This window comes from Talpa europaea (assembly GCF_964194135.1).
Source record: "Talpa europaea genome assembly, chromosome: 14".
NCBI classification, from domain to species: Eukaryota; Metazoa; Chordata; class Mammalia; order Eulipotyphla; family Talpidae; genus Talpa; species Talpa europaea.
Window position 1 is genome coordinate 3,370,680 of NC_140082.1, and position 12,556 is coordinate 3,383,235.

Below are 12,556 nucleotides of genomic sequence, written 5' to 3' on the forward strand. Positions count from 1 at the left end.
CTCGTTCGCTGGCTGACATGTGCAGCTGCCTCCGTGCTGGGACGCAGGCTGCTGAGCCGGGGTGAGTGGCAGGCCAGCCCCTGCCCTTAGCTGTCTGAGGAGAGAAGAGGAATGAAGGAGGCTGGCCTGGGAGGGGTGCCCCGGGGCCTGGGTGCCCCGCCACCCCAGCCTGTGGCTTCCCTGCGCTACGGGGGCCTCCGCCGTCTGGTCCGGTCCACCCTGCGTTCTGCTGTGGGGCGATCGCCGCTCACTTTCTGTACAAAGGGGCACAGCATCGCCGCGGTGTGTGGGGAGTCAGTTCTCAGTTCCATGGTGGGTGGCGCAGGGTAGCAGGCGGGGCACTGTGCCTCGGTTTACCTGTGTGTGACCTGGCGATTGCACCACCCGCTTTACACTTATCAGCTTGAAGGAGGTGAGTTTGAGGGTGCATGGCAGGGGGCCCCATGGATTGGAAGCTGGGGGCGGGTTGTTATGGTGAGCCCAGACAGCCTGGCACTCAGTGATGGTTCTGCAAAGTGTGTGTGTATCGACCGGGCGGGCCGATCACGTGCACACTGACGTGCAGACAGAGAGGGCAGATCGCAGCCTTTGAGATGGTGATTCTGGGTGGAGGGTTCTTAGGTTATTATTGGGACTTTTCTGCAAGGTGGAGGTTGTGTGGGAGAAAAGATGAAGGTCTGTGTGGCTTTCCCTGGAGGTGGACAGAACCCCGGCGTCCAGAGGTGGCTTCATATTCGGAAGACCCCACAGAAGCTGTTGGACAAACCCAGTGGGGCCAGTCCTGGACACCGGGCCCTCCTTGAGGCTGCGGGGCTGTGCCCTCCTTCCCAAGGGTGGGATGGCTGCCGCACGGGGCAGGTGTCTGGGTCTGGGGTGCCATGGGCTCGCTCTGGCCCCGCCTGTGCTTGCACGGCCTCCCTTGCGTCAGCTCTATGACCCCGGCTCCCACCTGGCCCTCCAGGGTCCCTCTCAGACCAGTGGCCAAATCCCACACCCAAGGGGCTGTTGAGAGGGGTCAGAGATTTAGGAGTTAGTGTCCCGGCTCTGAAACCCTGTCATCTCCCTGCAAAGGTGAACTTGGTGGAAATGAACAAGTCAGGCACTGGGACGTCTCCGCGCCTCCCAGCTTTGCGGCAGGTGCCGCTCAGTGCCTTGGTGTCTCCATCTTGTAGCCCCAGGGGAGGACCTTTCCTTCCCTGGTTCTCCCTTGCCTCGTAAAGCAGGGAGTAGAGGAGGGCAGCTGGCCCCGAGGAGTGTGGCAGCACTGGGGGCCATGTGGAGCCCCCTCACATGCCTCGGCACACCCCCCGGGGGGGCAGCAAGTCAGACCTCGACCCTCCGCCATCAGCCTGGGTGTGCGACCTCGGAGACGCCCCTGACCTCTGGCGCCGCAGTTTCTGGTTGCCCCACAGGGTTAATGATGGCGCTTGTGGCCAAGAAGGGGCCCGGGAGGCTGCCTGGGCTGCACAGACAGGCAGCGGGGCCGCGAGTCCTAAAGCCCCTGCCCTCTACTCCGTTGGCCCGGGGCCCTGCCAGTTGACGGCTGCCAGGGCATCTCCAGGCTACAGGGGTCCTGGAAAAGGTGGCTTGGGGGGTAGGGCTGTCTGGCAGCAGGAAGGAGTAGGTGTAGTCCCGCCTGCTGACCCGTCGCCTTCCTCCCGTGCTGCCGGGCGAGCCTCCCTCCGCCGGCGTGAGGCGAGGAAGCGCGTCCGCCCCCGCCTGGCCCATAGAAGGAGCGGATGCCGGGACCGCCGATCTGCGCTTTTCCTCTGCGTCGGACTTCAAAAAAGGACTGGTTTCTTGGGCCTCCCCGGTGGCGCAGCGGTTGAGCGCTGGGTTGCGAAACTGCGCGCGGCCTCTGCGGCGCCGGTTCGATCCCCGGCTGCTCCCCGGCCACCAGAGGAGGGTCCCACATGGCGTGCAGACCTCTCCTGCCGCCCGCTGCTCCCCTCAGCAGTGTACTTCGGTCCTTCTGCCTGCTCTGCTCCCCGCTCTGGCTCTGGTGAATTCTCTCACCCTCCCGCACTTCTGACTGTACCCAGTGCATGTATAAACCAAACAAACAAACAAAACCAGCAAACAAATAAATAAAGCATGCCTCTATTAAAAAAAAAAAAAAAAAGGACTGGTTTCCAATGGCCGATCGTGCCAGAGGTCACCCTGGGAGCGGAGCCAGGCCAGCTGCTGCTTTTCAAGCTCCCAAATGTTTGGAGAGTCGGGGCTTCTGGCAGCGGGACCTTCTGCCGGGAGGTGTGGTCACTGAGCTGCTGGAAGGCCGAGGCCTCTGCTCCCCCGGCCACCCTAGGGCACGTGCCCGGCGGTGTGGCTGATGGGGAGGCCAAGACACAGGGGAGGAGAAGCGGCTTCACCTCTCACTGCTGGAGCTGAGGTGTGGCTGCAGCCCCCAGGGAGGCCTCCCAGGCCCAGGAAGAGAGCCAGAAGGGTGGGGGGGGGGGCAGCATTTGCGCTTGAACCTGTCGTGATCCTGCGAAGTGACTGGTGCTCCCAAGCTCTGTCCCCCACCGGAGAGTCGAGCACACTCGCTCCTGTCACTCCAGGTGACAGTCACTCCCCATGGGCCAGGTCGGGCCGGCCCATGGGGCAACGGCCCTGGGCAGCTGGGCTAGCCGGCACCCAGGGCTGCTGGAGCCCATCACTCTCTCATCCCACCCTGCCCCTCCTGCAGCCATGAGGGGGCCATGTTGGGGGCTTGGTGACATCCCTTCTGACAGCCCTTCTCAGGGCTGCCCTCGCCCCACAATTGATCCAGTTAGGCCAGTATGACAGGAGCATGTCGTGCTGGACCCTTGAGGGTGTCTTCCCAAACCCCGGCTGAAGAACGGGTTGGTCCCCCTGAGGTCACATAGAAAGCTGGGGCCCCACTCTGAGGCGCCAGCTTGTGTGCAGCATGGGGAGGAGGCAGCTGCCCAGCACCCCCGGGATGGTGGCTGCCACCCCACCCTGCTCCGTTCCAGGGCCACTTGCTGCATGTCCTTCCTGTGTCTGGTTTGCGGGGACTGTGTACAGCAGCTAGCAGTGTGGGCTCAGCAATGCCATCTCCCCCCCAGCCATCCCCCCCACCCCTACCCCCACCCCCCACCCTGGGTGCCCCAGGAGGGCTGTCTCTGGGGGCGGGGTTGGTGGGACCAGCCAGGATGGGTAGGGTGGAGCAGCTGCCGGCCTGGTCTTAGAGCCCACTGCTGGGAGCCCGCGGCCCACAGCAGGCCAGCCCTGCTCGAGCCCCCTGGGGCCTTGGCATTGCCTGTCTGCAATTTGGGCCCCCTCCTGGCAGGTGGTATGGGTCTAGGGCATCACTGACACCCTGACACTGACACCTGCTCGGGGGAGGCAGGCCCAGCCGCCGGCCCTGGACCCAACTCCTGGCTGGGTCTCCACCCTGAGCTCAGCCCTTTCCTGTCGTCAGGGACGCTGTGATGGTGCCGCCACCAGCATGCTCGGGCCAGGCGTGGATGCAGCTTGGATGTCCCCAAAATCCCTGGCGTGTGGCTCTTCCCTTGTCTGTCCGTGGCCTCGAGAAATGACCAAGGCCAATGACCAGACACCCATGCGGGGACAGAACTATTGAGTGAGCTGCCAGGGGTCAGACCCCACTCTGAGGCAGAGTTTGGACTTGAGGTCACCTACCTTCACTAGGCGCTTGCCTGGTGACATGGAGGCACTGGCCAGGCCGGGGGCCCCCTGGGATGGATGCCCACAGGGAAGCGCTGTCTGCCGTCACCAGCCAGGCCCGGGAGGGACCAGATCCCCTCTTGGCTGTGCTGTGCCAGCCCGCCCAGGCCAACGGTCTCTTCTCCACCTGCGTAGGGCAGAGCTGGCCACCTGCTCCCCTCCTCTGGGGGCCTTCCCGAGCCCCAGGGAGCACGTGTCACACTCGGGGTCCTGGGTCTGGCACACGGTGTTCTGGCTCCTTGGCCCAGGGAGACCAATGTACAGGCGTCTGCACGTGAGCACTGCTTAGGCATCCCTGAGGCTGCTTTTCCCTGGGAAATGCCGACCTGCCATCACGGGGCCCTGGCCACTGATGTTGGGGGTCCTCTACCATCCTCACCTCGTCCCTTGGTGACAGCGACTCAGAGCTGGCATGCCTCTGGAGTGCCAGGGGGCTGCACTGCTGAAGCTGTCTGGGCTCCTGCAGGAAGCCAGGGGAGCCCTTGGCCACCCCCACCCTATGTGAGACATTCTTAGAGAATGCAGACAGGCGGGGGGGGGGGGCAGGTCGCTGGGGGTCGATGTCGCTTCAGGGGGTTTTCATCAGAGACCTGCAGCCCCTGGGCCAGCTGGTCACCTGGGTGCCGCGGCTGCTTGCTTGGGGCGGTGAGCTTGGGAGCTCGGGCAAGCGGGTTGGAGTCTATGTGCAGTGCTAGCACGGGGAGGTGGGAGGCCCGAAGGCGGCATGTCCAGCGGCCTCTTCCCCTCCAGTGTCTCAGCAGTGGATGCAGAGAGGCGTCTCGCCATCCCTCCCCCCGGTGCCCTGAGCTAATTGGCCGCAGCCCCGGCGACAGGCTGTCCAAGCACCAGCATCGCTCCCGTCAGACGCCCAGCTCTTCCCCCGCCGGCACCTAGGCAGGGGACACTGGCTGACATCCATGCTGCCAGTGCCGCACCGTCCTACTTCCTGATCCCAGTTCCAGAGGCTGTCGTAACACGACCACACATGGTGCTTAGGACAGTGGAAACTTGCTCTCTGCCAGCTGCGGGCCAGATGTCTGAGATGGAGGTATGGGTAGGGCCGGGCTCCCTTGGGAGGTCCAGGCCGCCACTTGCCGGCCTCTTCCAGTGGCTGGCGGCCCCAGGCGCCCTTGGCTTGTGGCCACACCACGGCTGCCTCTTCCTCTGTTGTCAGGACCAGCCCCTCCTCATCTGTCTCTGTCCTCTCCTCCCCTTTTAAGAACACGGGTCTTTAGATTTGGGGTCCACCCAGAATCCAGGAGGAACTCGTCTTTGAGATCCTTGAATAATTACATCTGCAAAAACCATCTTTCCAAAGGTCACATTCTGAGGTTCTAGGTGGACATGAATTTGGGGAGCCTCTTCTATCCACTACTCCCAGCAGACAGCATCACCAGGCACAGGTCTGCTGCGCTGGCCAGGGGTGCGGCGACCAGCATCTGCTCCCGGGACACAGACCATAGGCCTTCATTGGGCCCAGGTTCTGTCTCCCAGCTTTAGTGGGATCAGAGTCCAGAGCAGAGGGGCCAGTGCAGGGGCAGCCCCGCGGCATGCGCCAGGTGTCCTGGAGAAGAAAAGTAGATCGTGACTCTGAAGAGATGACCAAGACCCTAAGTTGAGTCCCAGGGAGGCAAACGCCAGTCAGCCTGAGAGCTGCGGGCAGGGACTTGACTGCGATGAGCAAGTCTCAGAGCCCCCTAACTGCTGTCTCAGGGGGTGCTGCAGCGGGCCGGCCCACAGGTGCAAAGCCTGATCTGTCTCAGGGATTGACAGCCCCTCATGGGAGAAGCTCAGGAACTACCCCTGAGACAGCCAAGGGGTGTGGTAGATCCCCCCTGGTCCCCAGAGCGCCCCCCACTGGCTGTGGATTTGCAGGGTCAGTGTCCAGATTGTCAGCTCCAACCCCCTTTCTCTGCCCCTCTGTCAGCCTCCTGGGGTGCAGCCGGTCTCTCCGCCCCTGCTGGGCAGCTGGCCCCCACAACCTGGAGCTTCTTCCAGAGACCCCCGGCACTGCCCGAGCTCCGCTCCACCTCTCCCTGAGCCCTGAGCCCCGAGCCCTGACCAGACGCTTCTCCCCGGGGCACCTTGAGGGGTTGTCCTCTAGCCCCATGGCACCTGCAAGAGCTTTGTCATGCATCCAGGGCCTGTCCCAGGTGAGACACCTGAACACATCGCAGCTGTGAGGGTTATGTGCACCCACAGCTCCGCCACCACCACCTGCTGCAAGCCTTCAGGGTGCCCCTTCCCCCAGAAGTGCCCGGTGTCCCCAACAACTAATGAGAGTCTGCTACCCTCTCTGCTCTGATTTCTGCATGTCTGATATCGGGGGTGGGGGGCGGTGGACACAGCTCCCCAGATCCACGTGCTTCCCACGGGGCCAGGTGCCCCTGGTTGCTGCCACCTCGCCATCTGTCTGTCCCTCCCCAGCCCGGGACTGTCCCTCCTGCTCCAGGGGAGGGGCCACCCCCCTCAGTGATGGAGTCCCCATGGTTGCCAAGCTGCCTCACACCCTGGGGCTTTTACTCTTTTTTTATTGAGGTGAGATTCACATAACATACAATTAACCATTTTAAATGTAAATTCATTAGCTTTTAGTGCGGCCTCCACCTCTGTCGAGTTCCACAACATTTTCATCACCCAGAGGAGACCTTCTGCCTGACCCTGGGAGCAGTTTTTTTTTTTTTTTTTCATTTTGGTAAAATACACAAAATATAAAAATTTCCATTTTAACCATTTTTCGGTGTAAGGTTCAGGGGCATGACGTGCACTCACGGGGTCGGGGACGGCCACCTCCGGCATCTCCAAAACTCTCTTCCCACTCCCACCCCTGACCCCTGGCCCCCCATCCTTACTCTCTGTCCATGTGGATTTGACTCCTCTAGGGACCTCGGATAAGTGGAATCACACAGTATTTGCCCTTTTGTGACTGACTTATTCCACGTAGCATGTCTCCCTGGTTCGTCCACTTGTCAGTCTCCGCCCTTTTTCAGGCTGTATGTTATTCCCTCGTGTGGAGAGAACGTTTTGGTTATTGGTTCATGCACTAAGGAACACAGGTTGTTTCCACTTTTTGGCTGTTGTGAATCCAACCCTGGGGGCTTGAGTCGAGTGAGAAGGGTTCAATGCCAGGGGTCTGGTTGGGTTGGGCGAACCCCCAGCATGTGCTTTGACCCCCTTCATCTGCAATTAACTCCAGCCTCAGCAGGAAGGGGTTCTCGCCCTGCCCCGGCTTTCCCTTCCACGGCCCCCCATCTTCTCCAGTGCCTGGCTGGAGTTCTGAGGCTGACCCTTGGGGAGACCTCGGGAATGTCACGTTCCTTCTCGCAGCCCTCGCCCCTTATCTGTCAGAAAGATGCACCGAGGCAGCCACTCCCGAGGCGACCTGCGTCAGCTACAATTTTGGCGCCTGCTCCTCAGGAAGCCCCCGCACGGCCCTTCCTACACTGGTCCTCCCATCTCCACCGCCGGCCCTTCCCTGCTGCTCTGCCCTCTGGTGCTTGCTGAGCAGCTGCTCTGGCGGGCGCCAGTCCCCGTCCCTGGATCTCCTTCCCCGGGACGGTTCTCTCCCTGCCGGGGACATGCCGAGCGTGCTCAGGGGGCTGGGAGCCCGGTGCCATGGGGACCTCTCTCCTCTGGCTTCTCAGATGCCCTCTGGGAGCCTCTGGGTGGCCGCAGACAGGTGGTCGGGCAGCCCGTTGGGCTCAGGGGCCTGGGGCGTGTTGGGCTGGTGGGAGTTCCCACAGGGTGGAGGGCGGGCACCCCCATTGTTAGGTGCCCCGTGCTGCATGTCCCCTCACTTGATCCCACCCGCCAGTGAGGTGGGGTAACCGAGGCTGGGCGTGCTGAAATGATGGCTGGAAGACAAAACTCGAATTTGAACTCGGGTCCACGTGACCCCAGCCAGTGCTTCCCGCTGCAGCTTGCTGCCTGCCGCCTGCCTGCAGCTAGTTTGGTTTGTTTTGTTTGTCTCCCTGGCGCCTCTTCCTTCTGCAGGGTGGGGGGCTCGCGCTCGCCCCCGCCGCCCCCCTGTTCCTGCTGTTCAGTGGGGCGGTGCAGCACCCCTCGCTCCCCGCGCTGCTGACACGGGCTGTTGCTGGGCTGCCTGGGTTTTTGACCTAGTCAGCCTGGCAGGGAAGTGGCGGGCTGTGTGCAGAGCTTCCCGAAATAGCCGGCGGCTGCCCGCCAAAGATAGCAGAGCCAGACTGTGTGTGCGGTGGGCTTGGGCCCGCTGAGCGTGACTCAGTCCCTGCGCCCCAGCCACCCCCTCTCCCTCTCCCCTCTGGAGCGCCTGCCCCAGCCCTCTCTCCAGCCCAGGTCCCACACCTGGGCCCCTGAGATGGCCTTCCTCCTGGGGTCGGCTTCGGGGTGCTGGCCGGGATGTTCCGTTCAGCCCTGGGCCCGGAACCAGGTTCTTGGGGCCCCTCTCTTGGCCTCGGTGCCAGTCCTCCTGTGGAGACAGGTGCCGGCTCTGCCTACCTGCCCGGTGTCATCTGAGGGTGGGGCCGGAGGTCCTGGCAGACAGCAGGAAGGGGGTTGTGGCCTCTGTGGGTGCTGTTGGAGCATGAGGATGGGCTCCAGGGGAGACCTCCAGGGCAGGGCTGCCCCAGCATCAGCTCCCAGTGCGGCGGCTGCTGCCGTTTCTTGGGTGCTGTGTCCCCCACGGCTCCACGAGATATACGTGGAGTTGAACCTAATTCTGTAAGCGCAGGAACGGAGGCTCAGAGGGCTGGAGCAGCTTGCTAAGACCTGGTGAGGGTGGGGCCATGGGAGCCACGGGAGCCCCTTCCAGCCCACGGCCTGCATCTGTGCCCCAGACCCTGCACCCATCTCTCGGGGACCCCCTTGGCGGGAAGGCTCTAACTGCAGTCACATGGAGACCCTGGGGTAGGACAGAGACCCACAAAGGCCTCCTGCAGAAGAGAGGCGTGAAGGGCAGATAGAACTGGAGGGCCTCTGTCAGCCCCTCCCTTATTTTGTATATTGAAGCAGTTTGATGGAGCAGTCAACGTTTCCCAGCACGGTGCCGGCCAGGCTTCCCCACCCCCGTCCAGCCCCCAGGTCCAGGCTGCAGGTGCCGGAGCTCCAGCCAGCAGGGCAAGCAGCCTCGGCCCAGGCCGCAGGGAGGCGGGCGTGCGGGACTCTCCCTGCAGGCCGAGAGCGGAAGCCCTGTTCCCCGGTCTTGTGCTTACCCCTCCTCATCCAGGCGCAGCTCTGGAGACAGCCTGCTTCTGCAGGGAGGGCAGCACGTGGCCCAGGTGGGTGTCTGTGGCCGACGGAGGGCCAGTGAGGCCAGGTTTGCCCCCCGAGCTGGGCTTTGGTCGTTGCTGGCCTCTGTGCTTGCTGCTGTGTGCGCATGTGCACGTGTGCATGTGCACAGGTGTGCGGTAGTTTTTCTTTGTGGCTGACCTCTGCGCTGTCCCCCTGGTCAGGGTGGGTTTTGGGGCACAGCACATGAGCCTCCTTTGCGGCACGTTGGCTGTGAGATCAACCAGGGCTGATGAGCAGTTGCTTCGGGGTCTCTGGTGAAAAACGCGGCCACGCAGAGCTGGGGGCCTCCATATTCAGCTCCAGAATGCAGTAGTTGCTTTTTCATAACTCATATGGCAGTGAAATCCCGCCTGAACTGGGGTGGGGCTATTTTTAGTCCAAGCCAGGCTATTTATAGCCTTTACGTATTCTACGTTCACCTATTTCACTGCAGAAATGCCGATGTATTTGATTGTTGGATGGGGCTAGAATCTGCAGTTTGCCCATCTGAAGTGCGGGGAATTCTGAATTCTTCCACGCTTTGGGCTCCCAGGGTAAGACACTGCCCCCCCGCCCCCCCCCGCCCCCGTGTCCCTCCCCTGGGGTCCTGGAGCTGAGGGCCGAGCACCCACAGGGGTCTGGGGACCCCACCAGTAGTGCCCCAGGCAGCGGTGCTGTTACTTTCCACTCTCACCATGGGGCCGGGGGCGCAGCTTTGCCGCCAGGCACCGAGGGGGTGCTGGCTACACGTGAATCTGACCCTTTGCAGGTGGGAAACCGAGGCTCAGGGCTTCTGTGTGAGATCTGAGGAGGTGGGAGGAGGCAGGCTCAGGGGCCCAGGTGCACTTGAGGGAGCAGCCAGATGCGTTCCCAGCCCCTCACTTGGCAGCAAGGACGGGGAGAAACAGGAGCCCCTTTGCCTCTTGGGGCTTCCTTGGGACACACCCCCCCCACCTCCCACCACCATTGCTCCTGTTTCTCAGAGTCCCTTTTGCAGGAGTCCTTGAGCCCCCCCCCCCCCCCCCACCGCCTGCTCCCCCAGCTGGTGGCTGGTGCACTTGTAGCCGCGCGCGGCCCTGGAATCTTCTTCAGTGCTCTCTGCAGCCACAGGCGCATGGGGAGGAGTAATGTTGTCCACATCCTCCTGCCCGCTCTTTTTGGGGACCAGCCCCCTTGTATCTGGAACTCTGGTGGACGCTGAAGTCCCGCGTGTCCATGCCCCCACGTGCCCCTTGCATGGCCCATCATCCTGGCCACCCAGCCTTGGAGCCTCGGCCCAGCCCTGCCCTGGGGATCACCTCCCTCCATCCCGACTCAGGGCTCAATGAGGCCGTGGGGATCTCAGAGGGGTCCTGTGGGGGCTGCAGTCTCCTCCTCTGCAGAGCGGGCTCGGGGCTGACCGCCTGCACAGAACTGGTGTGAGCTGGCTGCGTGGCAGTGCCTGGTGGGGCATATACCTGCCATGCCCCCTCCCCCGCCAGGCAGAGAATTCCTCTTGCTTACCCTCACGGGCAGAAAGTCCCTGCCATGGACTTACAGGAGGCTGCAGTGACCTGACCATTGTCGAGAGCTTTGGGTTGGTAGGTGGGGCCTTGGGGGTCCGTCCGGCTCTGCCCAGGCCCTGCAGAGGGAGGCAGGGATGAGGTGGATGCCCGGGTGCATGCCTGCTGGGTGGACGCACTGTAGGTGGATGTGTGGGTGTGAGGAGGGGTGGGTGGGTGAGCGGGTGCATCGGTGGACAGAGGGACAGATCCAGCCCACCCTACTCCCGTCTTCACAGTGCTGAGCTTGGGCACAGGTTCCCCGTAGTTTCAGAGCTCTGTGATCCACCGCCTTGGGGCTCTCGCGCCTTGGGGCTCTCGCGCCGCCCAGGGACCTGTCCAGCACTGCACGGGGCTGCTCCTCTCCTACTCCCCATTGGGCATCCCTGCGCTGGCCTAGCCCCATCCCCGTCCTCTGAACGTGTGCGTGTTCTGGACTCCGCTCTGGCTGGATTTCCCCCCGCGCCTTCATGGACAGAGCCGCTTGTTTGTCTGCGCTGGGGGTTGTGTGTCCACTGGGTGAACCCTGAACGAACAGGGGGGTGGAAGCCTTGTTAGGGAGAAGGGATCGGTGCCCCCTGGATCCATAGGAGACCCTGCAGGGCCTCGAGGAACTCACGGTTTTATGTGGCAAGCAAGATCTCGAAGTGATGTGGGCTGAGGTAGTGACACGAGCCAGGGACACGCCGGCTTGGGGCTGAGTGCGCGGCTGGGGTCAGCTTTACCTGCAAGGTGCGTCCTGCCAGACTTGGCTTGGAGGGCGGCGCCCGTGAGGCGGGGCCCAGGGGATGGCAGGTGGCCGGAGCCCTTCCTTACCTAAGGTTGTGAGGTCAGCAGCCTTGAGGGCCAGCATCAGGACCTCCGTGTTCTTCGGCGAGTGACAGTGAATTCTTGCAGGTCCCTGAGCAGGCGAGGGATGTAGCCGCTTCCTCTCTCTTATCTTGGGAGGATCTTGGGTGAAGAAAACGAAGGTCAAGGTGTAAAACTCACCCGGGATTGGTGCCGTGAGTCCCCCAGACTAGAGGATGGTAGAGAAAAGTGAGGTTCCAGCTCATGAAAAAGGGGGAAAGGATACCTGGAGTTTTTTGGTTTTCAAATATTTTTAAAAGATTTATTTATGATTTATTTATTTTGCATAGAAGAACTGGGCTGCAGACCAGAGGTACAGGGTGGTGGGGGCGGTGAGAGGACCCACCAGAGACAGAGCGGGGAGCAGAACAGGCAGATCCACTGAAATCCACTGCTGAGGGGAGCCGCGGGGAGACAGGCGAGGTCTGCTGCGCCCTGTGGGCAGCTCCCTGGCCGGGGATCAAACTTCGGCCACAGTGGTGATAGCCTGAGACTGACCCCTGCGCCACCAGGGAGGCCCAATGACTGGAGTTTTGCCTGATTTCTTTCTTCTGTTTGGTGTTTTTTTTTTTTTCTTTTCAGCGGGGGATAAAACGCACTTACTATAAAACTAGCTGTCGTGTGAGCAGGTAGTGTTCAGCTCCGCCGCAGTCTGTCTACTGCCAGGACCTTTCCCTCACCCCAGAAGGAAGCTCCGTCCCGTTAGTGCTCCCAGGCCGCCACCTCTGGGGTCGGGGTGTCACCTCGGGGACTCACACGTGCCTCAGAGGCGGGGGCCTAGCTTTTCGGCCCTGCCTTGCCCACCTGTGCTCAGTCCACGCCGTGTTCTCTCTTGGCCCTCGGCCACCCCAGTCCAGCACCCGTCGGCAGCAAACTGGCCTGTGGAGACACAGCCTCCACCCTCGTGGGGGGTCTCTTCGCCGTCGTCGCTGCTGTGGCCGAGAGCCTGGGACAGGGCCCCACTCCTGGAGCCACAGTGCAGGGCCACGGTCACGTCTGGGCCCCGTAGGCTCCTTCCCGACCTCCTCTGGGCCCTTCTCCCAGGACTGAGGCTGCGTGTCTTGGGGCCCACGTGTAAAGGGGATTGGCTGGGCCATGCGGGAGCCCTGGAAGGGACCACAGAAATGGCTACAGGCCTCTGCGCGCCCCTCTGACTGGAGTCTCTGCCCTGCTGGGGCCTGCACGGCGCCTGCCGTGGCCCAGGGGCTAAAGAAACAGAATGAGCCAGC